Source organism: Corella eumyota, chromosome 7 (assembly GCF_963082875.1).
Source record: "Corella eumyota chromosome 7, kaCorEumy4.1, whole genome shotgun sequence".
NCBI classification, from domain to species: Eukaryota; Metazoa; Chordata; class Ascidiacea; order Phlebobranchia; family Corellidae; genus Corella; species Corella eumyota.
Window position 1 is genome coordinate 6538278 of NC_137496.1, and position 19918 is coordinate 6558195.

Below are 19918 nucleotides of genomic sequence, written 5' to 3' on the forward strand. Positions count from 1 at the left end.
AATACATAGTTAAGAAAATTGAAAGAAACGATTATCCATTATATAATAAAAAAAATTAAAACTTAATTTAAAAAAAAACAAGACTGGAGCTTTGCGATTTTAAACTGTATTCTGAATTAAACACTTTTTTATTAGGCAAAGACACAGAAAACATCTTAGTATTGATCACTTAAACAATATGTTAAATTACAATACAATTGTCCCTTTGCTGCATATTGTTTTACGATTTTCTATATATATATTTATAAAAATTTATCTGATTAATAAGAGAAAGAGTGTAAATATTAATAATTTATTCAATTTGGATAATTTAAATACTATTGTATTTGGTAAATTAATAATTTTATATGTTGTGTGTGTTTTATCCAATTAGTTAGTCTTTTATCGCTTCGAAGCGAAAAAAAGTTGGATCCATTAACTGCATTCAAGCGGGTGGGAAATGCGCCACTATCTGCTGGGGTATTGGATTAACGCTTAAAGCGGTTAATAGAGCAACTTAATAGTCGCTTTAGGTCTTAAAGGGGTGTTTAAATGGTTGTTTTTAATACGGCAGCGAGGTGTAGTGGCCAAAACACTTGCTTACACTACTAAGGTCTCGGTTTCGAACCCTGTAACAGCACTTAATCAGCAGCTCGATCATCGGGCAATTAGAACCAATAATACTTAACCTGCAAGAAACAGTTGTTTCTATATGTTTAGCTCGTGCAGTTGACTTTTCCAGATCCAACATAAACTTATCGAAGAAAAACTTATATACAAAAAAAATGTATCAAATTAAAAAAAAAGTATAATTGACTAAATAAAGATTTGGTTTGGAATATTTAAAATTTAAATATTTTACATTTTATTTTTTAAAGCTTTAAGCGTTAATGCAATACCCCAGCAGACAGAGCCAATTTTCCACCCGCTTCAAAGCAGTTATTGGTGCCCCTTTTTTTCGCTTCGACGCGATTAACGGCCAACTAATGGCCTGTGTGATTGGTACAGCATAATATTTACTGGGATGACAAATTTGCATTGAAATTAAAAATAATTTTACCTAAAATTTCTTTTAAATTACGTAATACAAAAAATGTTACACAATTTATCTAATTTTGGTAATTTAAATAATCATATGTAAAAAAATTTGCATAATTAAGTCTGTGTGGTGTATATTGGTAATTTCTTCTAATAAAACAAGCGCAAATTGTTTTTATGGCAATATAAGTAAAATTACACACAACATCGTCTAACATTTTTAAACTTAATCTAGAATTAACACATATTTTAAAAACAACAACGCCCGATAAGGGATTTGAACCCTTTACCGTTGGATTAAAAGTCCAACGCTCTACCGACTGAGCTAACCGGGGACGTTTTCTATTACTGTGTGTTTTGCAACTTGGATTATAGTTACTGATTGTAAACGTTTTTTTGGCAACAATTAAATATAAATGCACTTCATATTTTATTTCTATTTTAATTATTTAAAAATAATTAAACACAAACATTTGTTATATTTTTGTTATTGTTTTAAGTAACCCTCTCGCTTATATTTACAAACTGTTAAATCGACAGACTTCGGTTTGTAAATGAGATAGTTACTTTTATGAGGCAATTACGCAAAGATAATTTGTAATTAGAATTACTATAATAATTACTACATCAACAATACGCTGAAGTAAGTGACGATGGTACTTTGTCCGATTAATTGTTTTACTTCATAAATTTAAAAGGCGTAAGTTAACGTTTAAACAATTAGTTATAATCAAAAACAGAATGTTAATCAAATTACTTTGTTTATTCATGTTGAATAATTCGAATTCCAATGCATAAATTAATTTGGAAATTATTCGGTTGTTATGTGTTTGGTTAGTGATTAAAAAATATTATGAGTAGCGAGTTTAAAAGGATTTTTTAAACTACCATACTTAAAAATTTTATCTAAACTTTAAATTAGTTAACATATTTGATACTTTTCAATTTAGTTAATTTTTATAATTTGATTACCCACGTATCAGTTAGTTTGTATATTTATGTTTGTAGCGTGAACATTGGCAACTTTCACATTACAAACTAACTTGGACAAATTTTATGACAACATAGATTGATGAAAATTACTGTTAAAATTTTAAATCTTGTTTAAAAGTTTGCACTTATTTGTGTAGGAACAACAACGCTTAATAATAGATTTGAATTATTAGCTTTTAAATTAAAACTCCAACATTCTACCGACTAAGTCACCTAACAACGCTTTTTATTTTGATGTGCCAAGTTTCTTGTTTAAAATTACTTTGCGAGTTTCTGGTGCAAATAAAACATAATTTTATCTTGTATTTTATTTGCATTTTAAAAAATTAAAAAAAAATAAACATAAAAGTTTGTTAAAGTTTTTTGTAGATTTTCAAGTATTTTTAAATTTTGCTAACTGAATGGGTTATTTTAATTTCCGTATAATTTTTTTAATAAAAATTGAAACAGCAAGTAACAAAGTTTATAGCTGATTAGTTTATAATAAAATTTAGTTTAAGAATTAAACGAAATAAAACATTAATATTTCGACGTAAGAAAAACTAGTTTTAGTTTTGTAAATATCCTTGATAATCGTAATGTCCATAACGTAATGTTTGCAAGGTATTGTACGGAAAACAAAATAAATAATTAGTAAAGCACATAATTATAGTTATTTTTCATAATTATAGTTATCATTAAATAGGTATAAATGAAAATATTTAATGTTTTCTGGATTCGAATTAAATATTTAGACATAATTGTATTAAATTTTTAATTTGGGTAATTTCATAGCGTTTGTAACGAGTAATGAGATGTCTCCTACATGGTCTAGGGGTTAGGATTTCTGGCTTTCACCCAGGCGGCCCGGGTTCGATTCCCGGTGTAGGAATTTTTATTCAGTTTTGATAACACAAATATTATTATGTTAAAATCACAGCTACTTTAAATCTGTTAGTAAGAATGAATTATAATTAATTTTTTGGCGTTTATTCTTGTCAGCCAAGTATAATTACTGGGGTCGGAACTTTAATAAACATTGGTGGTTTAGTTGTAGAATCCACGCCTGTCACGCTCGGGTTCGATTTTCAGCCAATGCAGTTTTTAATTAGTTCATGAGATCAAATTGTCAATTGATTTTATGATGCGACCGCTGAGATGTTGGCTATATTATTAATTTTCATAATACATAGTTAAGAAAATTGAAAGAAACGATTATCCATTATATAATAAAAAAAATTAAAGCTTAATTTTAAAAAAAAACAAGACTGGAGCTTTGCGATTTTAAACTGTATTCTGAATTAAACACTTTTTTATTAGGCAAAGACACAGAAAACATCTTAGTATTGATCACTTAAACAATATGTTAAATTACAATACAATTGTCCCTTTGCTGCATATTGTTTTACGATTTTCTATATATATATTTATAGAAATTTATCTGATTAATAAGAGAAAGAGTGTAAATATTAATAATTTATTCAATTTGGATAATTTAAATACTTTTGTATGTGGTAAATTAATAATTTTATATGTTGTGTGTGTTTTATCCAATTAGTTAGTCTTTTATCGCTTCGAAGCGAAAAAAAGTTGGATCCATTAACTGCATTCAAGCGGGTGGGAAAATGCGCCACTATCTACTGGGGTATTGGATTAACGTTTAAAGCGGTTAATAGAGCAACTTAATAGTCGCTTTAGGTCTTAAATGGTTGTTTTTAATACGGCAGCGAGGTGTAGTGGCCAAAACACTTGCTTATACTAAGGTCTCGGTTTCGAACCCTGTAACAGCACTTAATCAGCAGCTCGATCATCGGGCAATTAGAACCAATAATACTTAACCTGCAAGAAACAGTTGTTTCTATATGTTTAGCTCGTGCAGTTGACCTTTCCAGATCCAACATAAACTTATCGAAGAAAAACTTATATACAAAAAAAATGTATCAAATTTAAAAAAAAGTATAATTGACTAAATAAAGATTTGGTTTGGAATATTTAAAATTTAAATATTTTACATTTTATTTTTTAAAGCTTTAAGCGTTAATGCAATACCCCAGCAGACAGAGCCAATTTTCCACCCGCTTCAAAGCAGTTATTGGTGCCCCTTTTTTTCGCTTCGACGCGATTAACGGCCAACTAATGGCCTGTGTGATTGGTACAGCATAATATTTACTGGGATGACAAATTTGCATTGAAATTAAAAATAATTTTACCTAAAATTTCTTTTAAATTACGTAATACAAAAAATGTTACACAATTTATCTAATTTTGGTAATTTAAATAATCATATGTAAAAAAATTTGCATAATTAAGTCTGTGTGGTGTATATTGGTAATTTCTTCTAATAAAACAAGCGCAAATTGTTTTTATGGCAATATAAGTAAAATTACACACAACATCGTCTAACATTTTTAAACTTAATCTAGAATTAACACATATTTTAAAAACAACAACGCCCGATAAGGGATTTGAACCCTTGACCGTTGGATTAAAATTCCAACGCTCTACCGACTGAGCTAACCGGGCACGTTTTCTATTACTGTGTGTTTTGCAACTTGGATTATAGTTACTGATTGTAAATGTTTTTTTGGCAACAATTAAATATAAATGCACTTCATATTTTATTTCTATTTTAATTATTTAAAAATAATTAAACACAAACATTTGTTATATTTTTGTTATTGTTTTAAGTAACCCTCTCGCTTATATTTACAAACTGTTAAATCGACAGACTTCGGTTTGTAAATGAGATAGTTACTTTTATGAGGCAATTACGCAAAGATAATTTGTAATTAGAATTACTATAATAATTACTACATCAACAATACGCTGAAGTAAGTGACGATGGTACTTTGTCCGATTAATTGTTTTACTTCATAAATTTAAAAGGCGTAAGTTAACGTTTAAACAATTAGTTATAATCAAAAACAGAATATTAATCAAATTACTTTGTTTATTCATGTTGAATAATTCGAATTCCAATGCATAAATTAATTTGGAAATTATTCGGTTGTTATGTGTTTGGTTAGTGATTAAAAAATATTATGAGTAGCGAGTTTAAAAGGATTTTTTAAACTACCATACTTAAAAATTTTATCTAAACTTTAAATTAGTTAACATATTTGATACTTTTCAATTTAGTTAATTTTTATAATTTGATTACCCACGTATCAGTTAGTTTGTATATTTATGTTTGTAGCGTGAACATTGGCAACTTTCACATTACAAACTAACTTGGACAAATTTTATGACAACATAGATTGATGAAAATTACTGTTAAAATTTTAAATCTTGTTTAAAAGTTTGCACTTATTTATGTAGGAACAACAACGCTTAATAATAGATTTGAATTATTAGCTTTTAAATTAAAACTCCAACATTCTACCGACTAAGTCACCTAACAACGCTTTTTATTTTGATGTGCCAAGTTTCTTGTTTAAAATTACTTTGCGAGTTTCTGGTGCAAATAAAACATAATTTTATCTTGTATTTTATTTGCATTTTAAAAAATTAAAAAAAAATAAACATAAAAGTTTGTTAAAGTTTTTTGTAGATTTTCAAGTATTTTTAAATTTTGCTAACTGAATGGGTTATTTTAATTTCCGTATAATTTTTTTAATAAAAATTGAAACAGCAAGTAACAAAGTTTATAGCTGATTAGTTTATAATAAAATTTAGTTTAAGAATTAAACGAAATAAAACATTAATATTTCGACGTAAGAAAAACTAGTTTTAGTTTTGTAAATATCCTTGATAATCGTAATGTCCATAACGTAATGTTTGCAAGGTATTGTACGGAAAACAAAATAAATAATTAGTAAAGCACATAATTATAGTTATTTTTCATAATTATAGTTATCATTAAATAGGTATAAATGAAAATATTTAATGTTTTCTGGATTTGAATTAAATATTTAGACATAATTGTATTAAATTTTTAATTTGGGTAATTTCATAGCGTTTGTAACGAGTAATGAGATGTCTCCTACATGGTCTAGGGGTTAGGATTTCTGGCTTTCACCCAGGCGGCCCGGGTTCGATTCCCGGTGTAGGAATTTTTATTCAGTTTTGATAACACAAATATTATTATGTTAAAATCACAGCTACTTTAAATCTGTTAGTAAGAATGAATTATAATTAATTTTTTGGCGTTTATTCTTGTCAGCCAAGTATAATTACTGGGGTCGGAACTTTAATAAACATTGGTGGTTTAGTTGTAGAATCCACGCCTGTCACGCTCGGGTTCGATTTTCAGCCAATGCAGTTTTTAATTAGTTCATGAGATCAAATTGTCAATTGATTTTATGATGCGACCGCTGAGATGTTGGCTATATTATTAATTTTCATAATACATAGTTAAGAAAATTGAAAGAAACGATTATCCATTATATAATAAAAAAAATTAAAGCTTAATTTTAAAAAAAAACAAGACTGGAGCTTTGCGATTTTAAACTGTATTCTGAATTAAACACTTTTTTATTAGGCAAAGACACAGAAAACATCTTAGTATTGAACACTTAAACAATATGTTAAATTACAATACAATTGTCCCTTTGCTGCATATTGTTTTACGATTTTCTATATATATATTTATAGAAATTTATCTGATTAATAAGAGAAAGAGTGTAAATATTAATAATTTATTCAATTTGGATAATTTAAATACTTTTGTATGTGGTAAATTAATAATTTTATATGTTGTGTGTGTTTTATCCAATTAGTTAGTCTTTTATCGCTTCGAAGCGAAAAAAAGTTGGATCCATTAACTGCATTCAAGCGGGTGGGAAAATGCGCCACTATCTACTGGGGTATTGGATTAACGTTTAAAGCGGTTAATAGAGCAACTTAATAGTCGCTTTAGGTCTTAAATGGTTGTTTTTAATACGGCAGCGAGGTGTAGTGGCCAAAACACTTGCTTATACTAAGGTCTCGGTTTCGAACCCTGTAACAGCACTTAATCAGCAGCTCGATCATCGGGCAATTAGAACCAATAATACTTAACCTGCAAGAAACAGTTGTTTCTATATGTTTAGCTCGTGCAGTTGACCTTTCCAGATCCAACATAAACTTATCGAAGAAAAACTTATATACAAAAAAAATGTATCAAATTTAAAAAAAAGTATAATTGACTAAATAAAGATTTGGTTTGGAATATTTAAAATTTAAATATTTTACATTTTATTTTTTAAAGCTTTAAGCGTTAATGCAATACCCCAGCAGACAGAGCCAATTTTCCACCCGCTTCAAAGCAGTTATTGGTGCCCCTTTTTTTCGCTTCGACGCGATTAACGGCCAACTAATGGCCTGTGTGATTGGTACAGCATAATATTTACTGGGATGACAAATTTGCATTGAAATTAAAAATAATTTTACCTAAAATTTCTTTTAAATTACGTAATACAAAAAATGTTACACAATTTATCTAATTTTGGTAATTTAAATAATCATATGTAAAAAAATTTGCATAATTAAGTCTGTGTGGTGTATATTGGTAATTTCTTCTAATAAAACAAGCGCAAATTGTTTTTATGGCAATATAAGTAAAATTACACACAACATCGTCTAACATTTTTAAACTTAATCTAGAATTAACACATATTTTAAAAACAACAACGCCCGATAAGGGATTTGAACCCTTGACCGTTGGATTAAAAGTCCAACGCTCTACCGACTGAGCTAACTGGGCAGGTTTTCTATTACTGTGTGTTTTGCAACTTGGATTATAGTTACTGATTGTAAATGTTTTTTTGGCAACAATTAAATATAAATGCACTTCATATTTTATTTCTATTTTAATTATTTAAAAATAATTAAACACAAACATTTGTTATATTTTTGTTATTGTTTTAAGTAACCCTCTCGCTTATATTTACAAACTGTTAAATCGACAGACTTCGGTTTGTAAATGAGATAGTTACTTTTATGAGGCAATTACGCAAAGATAATTTGTAATTAGAATTACTATAATAATTACTACATCAACAATACGCTGAAGTAAGTGACGATGGTACTTTGTCCGATTAATTGTTTTACTTCATAAATTTAAAAGGCGTAAGTTAACGTTTAAACAATTAGTTATAATCAAAAACAGAATATTAATCAAATTACTTTGTTTATTCATGTTGAATAATTCGAATTCCAATGCATAAATTAATTTGGAAATTATTCGGTTGTTATGTGTTTGGTTAGTGATTAAAAAATATTATGAGTAGCGAGTTTCAAAGGATTTTTTAAACTACCATACTTAAAAATTTTATCTAAACTTTAAATTAGTTAACATATTTGATACTTTTCAATTTAGTTAATTTTTAAAATTTGATTACCCACGTATCAGTTAGTTTGTGTATTTATGTTTGTAGCGTGAACATTGGCAACTTTCACATTACAAACTAACTTGGACAAATTTTATGACAACATAGATTGATGAAAATTACTGTTAAAATTTTAAATCTTGTTTAAAAGTTTGCACTTATTTGTGTAGGAACAACAACGCTTAATAATAGATTTGAATTATTAGCTTTTAAATTAAAACTCCAACATTCTACCGACTAAGTCACCTAACAACGCTTTTTATTTTTATGTGCCAAGTTTCTTGTTTAAAATTACTTTGCGAGTTTCTGGTGCAAATAAAACATAATTTTATCTTGTATTTTATTTGCATTTTAAAAAATTTAAAAAAAATAAACATAAAAGTTTGTTAAAGTTTTTTGTAGATTTTCAAGTATTTTTAAATTTTGCTAACTGAATGGGTTATTTTAATTTCCGTATAATTTTTTTAATAAAAATTGAAACAGCAAGTAACAAAGTTTATAGCTGATTAGTTTATAATAAAATTTAGTTTAAGAATTAAACGAAATAAAACATTAATATTTCGACGTAAGAAAAACTAGTTTTAGTTTTGTAAATATCCTTGATAATCGTAATGTCCATAACGTAATGTTTGCAAGGTATTGTACGGAAAACAAAATAAATAATTAGTAAAGCACATAATTATAGTTATTTTTCATAATTATAGTTATCATTAGATAGGTATAAATGAAAATATTTAATGTTTTCTGGATTCGAATTAAATATTTAGACATAATTGTATTAAATTTTTAATTTGGGTAATTTCATAGCGTTTGTAACGAGTAATGAGATGTCTCCTACATGGTCTAGGGGTTAGGATTCCTGGCTTTCACCCAGGCGGCCCGGGTTCGATTCCCGGTGTAGGAATTTTTATTCAATTTTGATAACACAAATATTATTATGTTAAAATCACAGCTACTTTAAATCTGTTAGTAAGAATGAATTATAATTAATTTTTTGGCGTTTATTCTTGTCAGCCAAGTATAATTACTGGGGTCGGAACTTTAATAAACATTGGTGGTTTAGTTGTAGAATCCACGCCTGTCACGCTCGGGTTCGATTTTCAGCCAATGCAGTTTTTAATTAGTTCATGAGATCAAATTGTCAATTGATTTTATGATGCGACCGCTGAGATGTTGGCTATATTATTAATTTTCGTAATACATAGTTAATAAAATTGAAAGAAACGATTATCCATTATATAATAAAAAAAATTAAAGCTTAATTTTAAAAAAAACAAGACTGGAGCTTTGCGATTTTAAACTGTATTCTGAATTAAACACTTTTTTATTAGGCAAAGACACAAAAAACATCTTAGTATTGATCACTTAAACAATATGTTAAATTACAATACAATTGTTCCTTTTCTGCATATTGTTTTAAGATTTTCTATATATATATTTATAAAAATTTATCTGATTAATAAGAGAAAGAATGTAAATATTTATAATTTAATCAATTTGGATAATTTAAATTCTATTGTATGTGGTAATTTAATAATTTTATATGTTGTGTGTGTTCTATCCAATTAGTTAGTCTTTTATCGCTTCGAAGCGAAAAAAAGTTGGATCCATTAACTGCATTCAAGCGGGTGAGAAAATGCGCCACTATCTGCTGGGGTATTGGATTAACGCTTAAAGCGGTTAATAGAGCAACTTAATAGTCGCTTTAGGTCTTAAAGGGGTGTTTAAGTGGTTGTTTTTAAACGGGCAGCGTGGTGTAGTGGCCAAAACACTTGCTTACACTACTAAGGTCTCGGTTTCGAACCCTGTAACAGCACTTAATCAGCAGCTCAATCATCGGGCAATTAGAACCAATAATACTTAACCTGCAAGAAACAATTGTTTCTATATGTTTAGCTCGTGCAGTTGACCTTTCCAGATCCAACATAAACTTATCGAAGAAAAACTTATATACAAAAAAAAAGGTATCAAATTTAAAAAAAAGTATATTTGACTAAATAAAGATTTGGTTTGGAATATTTAAAATTTAAATATTTTACATTTTATTTTGTAAAGCTTTAAGCGTTAATGCAATACCCCAGCAGACAGAGCCAATTTTCCACCCGCTTTAAAGCAGTTGTTGGTGCCCCTTTTTTTCGCTTCGACGCGATTAACGGCCAACTAATGGCCTGTGTGATTGGTACAGCATAATATTTACTGGGATGACGATTTTGCAATAAAATTTAAAATAATTTTACCTAAAATTTATTTTAAATTACGTAATACAAAAAATGTTACACAATTTATCTAATTTTGGTAATTTAAATAATTATATGTAAAAAAATTTGCATAATTAAGTCTACGTGGTGTATATTGGTAATTTCTTCTAATAAAACAAGAGCAAATTGTTTTTATGGCAATATAAGTAAAATTACACACAACATCGTCTAACATTTTTAAACTTAATCTAGAATTAACACATATTTTAAAAACAACAACGCCCGATAAGGGATTTGAACCCTTGACCGTTGGATTAAAAGTCCAACGCTCTACCAACTGCGCTAACCGGGCACGTTTTCTATTACTGTGTGTTTTGCAACTTGGATTATAGTTACTGATTGTAAACGTTTTTTTGGCAACAATTAAATATAAATGCACTTCATATTTTATTTCTATTTTAATTATTTAAAAATAATTAAACACAAACATTTGTTATATTTTTGTTATTGTTTTAAGTAACCCTCTCGCTTATATTTACAAACTGTTAAATCGACAGACTTCGGTTTGTAAATGAGATAGTTACTTTTATGAGGCAATTACGCAAAGATAATTTGTAATTAGAATTACTATAATAATTACTACATCAACAATACGCTGAAGTAAGTGACGATGGTACTTTGTCCGATTAATTGTTTTACTTCATAAATTTAAAAGGCGTAAGTTAACGTTTAAACAATTAGTTATAATCAAAAACAGAATATTAATCAAATTACTTTGTTTATTCATGTTGAATAATTCGAATTCCAATGCATAAATTAATTTGGAAATTATTCGGTTGTTATGTGTTTGGTTAGTGATTAAAAAATATTATGAGTAGCGAGTTTAAAAGGATTTTTTAAACTACCATACTTAAAAATTTTATCTAAACTTTAAATTAGTTAACATATTTGATACTTTTCAATTTAGTTAATTTTTATAATTTGATTACCCACGTATCAGTTAGTTTGTGTATTTATGTTTGTAGCGTGAACATTGGCAACTTTCACATTACAAACTAACTTGGACAAATTTTATGACAACATAGATTGATGAAAATTACTGTTAAAATTTTAAATCTTGTTTAAAAGTTTGCACTTATTTGTGTAGGAACAACAACGCTTAATAATAGATTTGAATTATTAGCTTTTAAATTAAAACTCCAACATTCTACCGACTAAGTCACCTAACAACGCTTTTTATTTTTATGTGCCAAGTTTCTTGTTTAAAATTACTTTGCGAGTTTCTGGTGCAAATAAAACATAATTTTATCTTGTATTTTATTTGCATTTTAAAAAATTAAAAAAAAATAAACATAAAAGTTTGTTAAAGTTTTTTGTAGATTTTCAAGTATTTTTAAATTTTGCTAACTGAATGGGTTATTTTAATTTCCGTATAATTTTTTTAATAAAAATTGAAACAGCAAGTAACAAAGTTTATAGCTGATTAGTTTATAATAAAATTTAGTTTAAGAATTAAACGAAATAAAACATTAATATTTCGACGTAAGAAAAACTAGTTTTAGTTTTGTAAATATCCTTGATAATCGTAATGTCCATAACGTAATGTTTGCAAGGTATTGTACGGAAAACAAAATAAATAATTAGTAAAGCACATAATTATAGTTATTTTTCATAATTATAGTTATCATTAAATAGGTATAAATGAAAATATTTAATGTTTTCTGGATTCGAATTAAATATTTAGACATAATTGTATTAAATTTTTAATTTGGGTAATTTCATAGCGTTTGTAACGAGTAATGAGATGTCTCCTACATGGTCTAGGGGTTAGGATTTCTGGCTTTCACCCAGGCGGCCCGGGTTCGATTTCCGGTGTAGGAATTTTTATTCAATTTTGATAACACAAATATTATTATGTTAAAATCACAGCTACTTTAAATCTGTTAGTAAGAATGAATTATAATTAATTTTTTGGCGTTTATTCTTGTCAGCCAAGTATAATTACTGGGGTCGGAACTTTAATAAACATTGGTGGTTTAGTTGTAGAATCCACGCCTGTCACGCTCGGGTTCGATTTTCAGCCAATGCAGTTTTTAATTAGTTCATGAGATCAAATTGTCAATTGATTTTATGATGCGACCGCTGAGATGTTGGCTATATTATTAATTTTCATAATACATAGTTAAGAAAATTGAAAGAAACGATTATCCATTATATAATAAAAAAAATTAAAGCTTAATTTTAAAAAAAAACAAGACTGGAGTTTTGCGATTTTAAACTGTATTCTGAATTAAACACTTTTTTATTAGGCAAAGACACAGAAAACATCTTAGTATTGATCACTTAAACAATATGTTAAATTACAATACAATTGTCTCTTTGCTGCATATTGTTTTACGATTTTCTATATATATATTTATAAAAATTTATCTGATTAATAAGAGAAAGAGTGTAAATATTAATAATTTATTCAATTTGGATAATTTAAATACTATTGTATGTGGTAAATTAATAATTTTATATGTTGTGTGTGTTTTATCCAATTAGTTAGTCTTTTATCGCTTCGAAGCGAAAAAAAGTTGGTTCCATTAACTGCATTCAAGCGGGTGGGAAAATGCGCCACTATCTGCTGGGGTATTGGATTAACGCTTAAAGCGGTTAATAGAGCAACTTAATAGTCGCTTTAGGTCTAAAAGGGGTGTTTAAGTGGTTGTTTTTAATACGGCAGCGAGGTGTAGTGGCCAAAACACTTGCTTATACTAAGGTCTCGGTTTCGAACCCTGTAACAGCACTTAATCAGCAGCTCGATCATCGGGCAATTAGAACCAATAATACTTAACCTGCAAGAAACAGTTGTTTCTATATGTTTAGCTCGTGCAGTTGACCTTTCCAGATCCAACATAAACTTATCGAAGAAAAACTTATATACAAAAAAAATGTATCAAATTTAAAAAAAAGTATAATTGACTAAATAAAGATTTGGTTTGGAATATTTAAAATTTAAATATTTTACATTTTATTTTTTAAAGCTTTAAGCGTTAATGCAATACCCCAGCAGACAGAGCCAATTTTCCACCCGCTTCAAAGCAGTTATTGGTGCCCCTTTTTTTCGCTTCGACGCGATTAACGGCCAACTAATAGCCTGTGTGATTGGTACAGCATAATATTTACTGGGATGACAAATTTGCATTGAAATTAAAAATAATTTTACCTAAAATTTCTTTTAAATTACGTAATACAAAAAATGTTACACAATTTATCTAATTTTGGTAATTTAAATAATCATATGTAAAAAAATTTGCATAATTAAGTCTGTGTGGTGTATATTGGTAATTTCTTCTAATAAAACAAGAGCAAATTGTTTTTATGGCAATATAAGTAAATTTACACACAACATCGTCTAACATTTTTAAACTTAATCAAGAATTAACACATATTTTAAAAACAACAACGCCCGATAAGGGATTTGAACCCTTGACCGTTGGATTAAAAGTCCAACGCTCTACCGACTGAGCTAACCGGGCACGTTTTCTATTACTGTGTGTTTTGCAACTTGAATTATAGTTACTGATTGTAAACGTTTTTTTGGCAACAATTAAATATAAATGCACTTCATATTTTATTTCTATTTTAATTATTTAAAAATAATTAAACACAAACATTTGTTATATTTTTGTTATTGTTTTAAGTAACCCTCTCGCTTATATTTACAAACTGTTAAATCGACAGACTTCGGTTTGTAAATGAGATAGTTACTTTTATGAGGCAATTACGCAAAGATAATTTGTAATTAGAATTACTATAATAATTACTACATCAACAATACGCTGAAGTAAGTGACGATGGTACTTTGTCCGATTAATTGTTTTACTTCATAAATTTAAAAGGCGTAAGTTAACGTTTAAACAATTAGTTATAATCAAAAACAGAATATTAATCAAATTACTTTGTTTATTCATGTTGAATAATTGGAATTCCAATGCATAAATTAATTTGGGAATTATTCGGTTGTTATGTGTTTGGTTAGTGATTAAAAAATATTATGAGTAGCGAGTTTCAAAGGATTTTTTAAACTACCATACTTAAAAATTTTATCTAAACTTTAAATTAGTTAACATATTTGATACTTTTCAATTTAGTTAATTTTTATAATTTGATTACCCACGTATCAGTTAGTTTGTGTATTTATGTTTGTAGCGTGAACATTGGCAACTTTCACATTACAAACTAACTTGGACAAATTTTATGACAACATAGATTGATGAAAATTACTGTTAAAATTTTAAATCTTGTTTAAAAGTTTGCACTTATTTGTGTAGGAACAACAACGCTTAATAATAGATTTTAATTATTAGCTTTTAAATTAAAACTCCAACATTCTACCGACTAAGTCACCTAACAACGCTTTTTATTTTGATGTGCCAAGTTTCTTGTTTAAAATTACTTTGCGAGTTTCTGGTGCAAATAAAACATAATTTTATCTTGTATTTTATTTGCATTTTAAAAAATTTAAAAAAAATAAACATAAAAGTTTGTTAAAGTTTTTTGTAGATTTTCAAGTATTTTTAAATTTTGCTAACTGAATGGGTTATTTTGATTTCCGTATAATTTTTTTAAGAAAAATTGAAACAGCAAGTAACAAAGTTTATAGCTGATTAGATTATAATAAAATTTAGTTTAAGAATTAAACGAAATAAAACATTAATATTTCGACGTAAGAAAAACTAGTTTTAGTTTTGTAAATATCCTTGATAATCGTAATGTCCATAACGTAATGTTTGCAAGGTATTGTACGGAAAACAAAATAAATAATTAGTAAAGCACATAATTATAGTTATTTTTCATAATTATAGTTATCATTAAATAGGTATAAATGAAAATATTTAATGTTTTCTGGATTCGAATTAAATATTTAGACATAATTGTATTAAATTTTTAATTTGGGTAATTTCATAGCGTTTGTAACGAGTAATGAGATGTCTCCTACATGTTCTAGGGGTTAGGATTCCTGGCTTTCACCCAGGCGGCCCGGGTTCGATTCCCGGTGTAGGAATTTTTATTCAATTTTGATAACACAAATATTATTATGTTAAAATCACAGCTACTTTAAATCTGTTAGTAAGAATGAATTATAATTAATTTTTTGGCGTTTATTCTTGTCAGCCAAGTATAATTACTGGGGTCGGAACTTTAATAAACATTGGTGGTTTAGTTGTAGAATCCACGCCTGTCACGCTCGGGTTCGATTTTCAGCCAATGCAGTTTTTAATTAGTTCATGAGATCAAATTGTCAATTGATTTTATGATGCGACCGCTGAGATGTTGGCTATATTATTAATTTTCGTAATACATAGTTAATAAAATTGAAAGAAACGATTATCCATTATATAATAAAAAAAATTAAAGCTTAATTTTAAAAAAAACAAGACTGGAGCTTTGTGATTTTAAACTGTATTCTGAATTAAACACTTTTTTATTAGGCAAAGACACAGAAAACATCTTAGTATTGATCACTTAAACAATATGTTAAATTACAATACAATTGTTCCTTTTCTGCATATTGTTTTAAGATTTTCTATATATATATTTATAAAAATTTATCTGATTAATAAGAGAAAGAATGTAAATATTTATAATTTATTCAATTTGGATAATTTAAATACTATTGTATGTGGTAATTTAATAATTTTATATGTTGTGTGTGTTCTATCCAATTAATTAGTCTTTTATCGCTTCGAAGCGAAAAAAAGTTGGATCCATTAACTGCATTCAAGCGGGTGAGAAAATGCGCTACTATCTGCTGGGGTATTGGATTAACGCTTAAAGCGGTTAATAGAGCAACTTAATAGTCGCTTTAGGTCTTAAAGGGGTGTTTAAGTGGTTGTTTTTAAACCGGCAGCGTGGTGTAGTGGCCAAAATACTTGCTTACACTACTAAGGTCTCGGTTTCGAACCTTGTAACAGCACTTAATCAGCAGCTCGATCATCGGGCAATTAGAAACAATAATACTTAACCTGCAAGAAACAGTTGTTTCTATATGTTTAGCTCGTGCAGTTGACCTTTCCAGATCCAACATAAACTTATCGAAGAAAAACTTATATACAAAAAAAAGGTATCAAATTTAAAAAAAAGTATATTTGACTAAATAAAGATTTGGTTTGGAATATTTAAAATGTAAATATTTTACATTTTATTTTGTAAAGCTTTAAGCGTTAATGCAATACCCCAGCAGACAGAGCCCATTTTCCACCCGCTTTAAAGCAGTTATTGGTGCCCCTTTTTTTCGCTTCGACGCGATTAACGGCCAACTAATGGCCTGTGTGATTGGTACAGCATAATATTTACTGGGATGACGATTTTGCAATAAAATTTAAAATAATTTTACCTAAAAGTTATTTTAAATTACGTAATACAAAAAATGTTACACAATTTATCTAATTTTGGTAATTTAAATAATTATATGTAAAAAAATTTGCATAATTAAGTCTACGTGGTGTATATTGGTAATTTCTTCTAATAAAACAAGAGCAAATTGTTTTTATGGCAATATAAGTAAAATTACACACAACATCGTCTAACATTTTTAAACTTAATCTAGAATTAACACATATTTTAAAAACAACAACGCCCGATAAGGGATTTGAACCCTTGACCGTTGGATTAAAAGTCCAACGCTCTACCGACTGAGCTAATCGGGCACGTTTTCTATTACTGTGTGTTTTGCAACTTGGATTATAGTTACTGATTGTAAACGTTTTTTTGGCAACAATTAAATATAAATGCACTTCATATTTTATTTCTATTTTAATTACTTAAAAATAATTAAACACAAACATTTGTTATATTTTTGTTATTGTTTTAAGTAACCCTCTCGCTTATATTTACAAACTGTTAAATCGACAGACTTCGGTTTGTAAATGAGATAGTTACTTTTATGAGGCAATTACGCAAAGATAATTTGTAATTAGAATTACTGTAATAATTACTACATCAACAATACGCTGAAGTAAGTGACGATGGTACTTTGTCCGATTAATTGTTTTACTTCATAAATTTAAAAGGCGTAAGTTAACGTTTAAACAATTAGTTATAATCAAAAACAGAATATTAATCAAATTACTTTGTTTATTCATGTTGAATAATTCGAATTCCAATGCATAAATTAATTTGGGAATTATTCGGTTGTTATGTGTTTGGTTAGTGATTAAAAAATATTATGAGTAGCGAGTTTCAAAGGATTTTTTAAACTACCATACTTAAAAATTTTATCTAAACTTCAAATTAGTTAACATATTTGATACTTTTCAATTTAGTTAATTTTTATAATTTGATTACCCATGTATCAGTTAGTTTGTGTATTTATGTTTGTAGCGTGAACATTGGCAACTTTCACATTACAAACTAACTTGGACAAATTTTATGACAACATAGATTAATGAAAATTACTGTTAAAATTTTAAATCTTGTTTAAAAGTTTGCACTTATTTGTGTAGGAACAACAACGCTTAATAATAGATTTGAATTATTAGCTTTTAAATTAAAACTCCAACATTCTACCGACTAAGTCACCTAACAACGCTTTTTATTTTTATGTGCCAAGTTTCTTGTTTAAAATTACTTTGCGAGTTTCCGGTGCAAATAAAACATAATTTTATCTTGTATTTTATTTGCATTTTAAAAAATTAAAAAAAAATAAACATAAAAGTTTGTTAAAGTTTTTTGTAGATTTTCAAGTATTTTTAAATTTTGCTAACTGAATGGGTTATTTTGATTTCCGTATAATTTTTTTAAGAAAAATTGAAACAGCAAGTAACAAAGTTTATAGCTGATTAGATTATAATAAAATTTAGTTTAAGAATTAAACGAAATAAAACATTAATATTTCGACGTAAGAAAAACTAGTTTTAGTTTTGTAAATATCCTTGATAATCGTAATGTCCATAACGTAATGTTTGCAAGGTATTGTACGGAAAACAAAATAAATAATTAGTAAAGCACATAATTATAGTTATTTTTTATAATTATAGTTATCATTAAATAGGTATAAATGAAAATATTTAATGTTTTCTGGATTCGAATTAAATATTTAGACATAATTGTATTAAATTTTTAATTTGGGTAATTTCATAGCGTTTGTAACGAGTAATGAGATGTCTCCTACATGGTCTAGGGGTTAGGATTTCTGGCTTTCACCCAGGCGGCCCGGGTTCGATTCCCGGTGTAGGAATTTTTATTCAATTTTGATAACACAAATATTATTATGTTAAAATCACAGCTACTTTATATCTGTTAGTAAGAATGAATTATAATTAATTTTTTGGCGTTTATTCTTGTCAGCCAAGTATAATTACTGGGGTCGGAACTTTAATAAACATTGGTGGTTTAGTTGTAGAATCCACGCCTGTCACGCTCGGGTTCGATTTTCAGCCAATGCAGTTTTTAATTAGTTCATGAGATCAAATTGTCAATTGATTTTATGATGCGACCGCTGAGATGTTGGCTATATTATTAATTTTCATAATACATAGTTAAGAAAATTGAAAGAAACGATTATCCATTATATAATAAAAAAAATTAAAGCTTAATTTAAAAAAAAACAAGACTGGAGCTTTGCGATTTTAAACTGTATTCTGAATTAAACACTTTTTTATTAGGCAAAGACACAGAAAACATCTTAGTATTGATCACTTAAACAATATGTTAAATTACAATACAATTGTCCCTTTGCTGCATATTGTTTTACGATTTTCTATATATATATTTATAAAAATTTATCTGATTAATAAGAGAAAGAGTGTAAATATTAATAATTTATTCAATTTGGATAATTTAAATACTATTGTATGTGGTAAATTAATAATTTTATATGTTGTGTGTGTTTTATCCAATTAGTTAGTCTTTTATCGCTTCGAAGCGAAAAAAAGTTGGATCCATTAACTGCATTCAAGCGGGTGGGAAAATGCGCCACTATCTACTGGGGTATTGGATTAACGTTTAAAGCGGTTAATAGAGCAACTTAATAGTCGCTTTAGGTCTTAAATGGTTGTTTTTAATACGGCAGCGAGGTGTAGTGGCCAAAACACTTGCTTATACTAAGGTCTCGGTTTCGAACCCTGTAACAGCACTTAATCAGCAGCTCGATCATCGGGCAATTAGAACCAATAATACTTAACCTGCAAGAAACAGTTGTTTCTATATGTTTAGCTCGTGCAGTTGACCTTTCCAGATCCAACATAAACTTATCGAAGAAAAACTTATATACAAAAAAAATGTATCAAATTTAAAAAAAAGTATAATTGACTAAATAAAGATTTGGTTTGGAATATTTAAAATTTAAATATTTTACATTTTATTTTTTAAAGCTTTAAGCGTTAATGCAATACCCCAGCAGACAGAGCCAATTTTCCACCCGCTTCAAAGCAG

At 27.7% G+C, this 19918-nt stretch overlaps 5 non-coding genes across 5 annotated transcripts; 4 read left to right on the forward strand and 1 right to left on the reverse strand.

Annotated features, from left to right (window-relative positions):
- Positions 1 to 2809: 2809 nt before the first annotated feature.
- Positions 2810 to 2881, forward strand: Trnae-uuc (transfer RNA glutamic acid (anticodon UUC)). Its single transcript has one exon. It is a non-coding gene; the product is annotated as a tRNA-Glu (tRNA).
- A 3088-nt stretch (positions 2882 to 5969) lies between these two features.
- Trnae-uuc (transfer RNA glutamic acid (anticodon UUC)) lies at positions 5970 to 6041 on the forward strand. The gene has a single exon. It is a non-coding gene; the product is annotated as a tRNA-Glu (tRNA).
- A 3088-nt stretch (positions 6042 to 9129) lies between these two features.
- Trnae-uuc (transfer RNA glutamic acid (anticodon UUC)) lies at positions 9130 to 9201 on the forward strand. The gene has a single exon. It is a non-coding gene; the product is annotated as a tRNA-Glu (tRNA).
- Positions 9202 to 13946: 4745 nt separating this feature from the next.
- Positions 13947 to 14019, reverse strand: Trnak-uuu (transfer RNA lysine (anticodon UUU)). The gene has a single exon. It is a non-coding gene; the product is annotated as a tRNA-Lys (tRNA).
- Positions 14020 to 18650: 4631 nt separating this feature from the next.
- Trnae-uuc (transfer RNA glutamic acid (anticodon UUC)) lies at positions 18651 to 18722 on the forward strand. The gene has a single exon. It is a non-coding gene; the product is annotated as a tRNA-Glu (tRNA).
- Positions 18723 to 19918: the final 1196 nt, after the last annotated feature.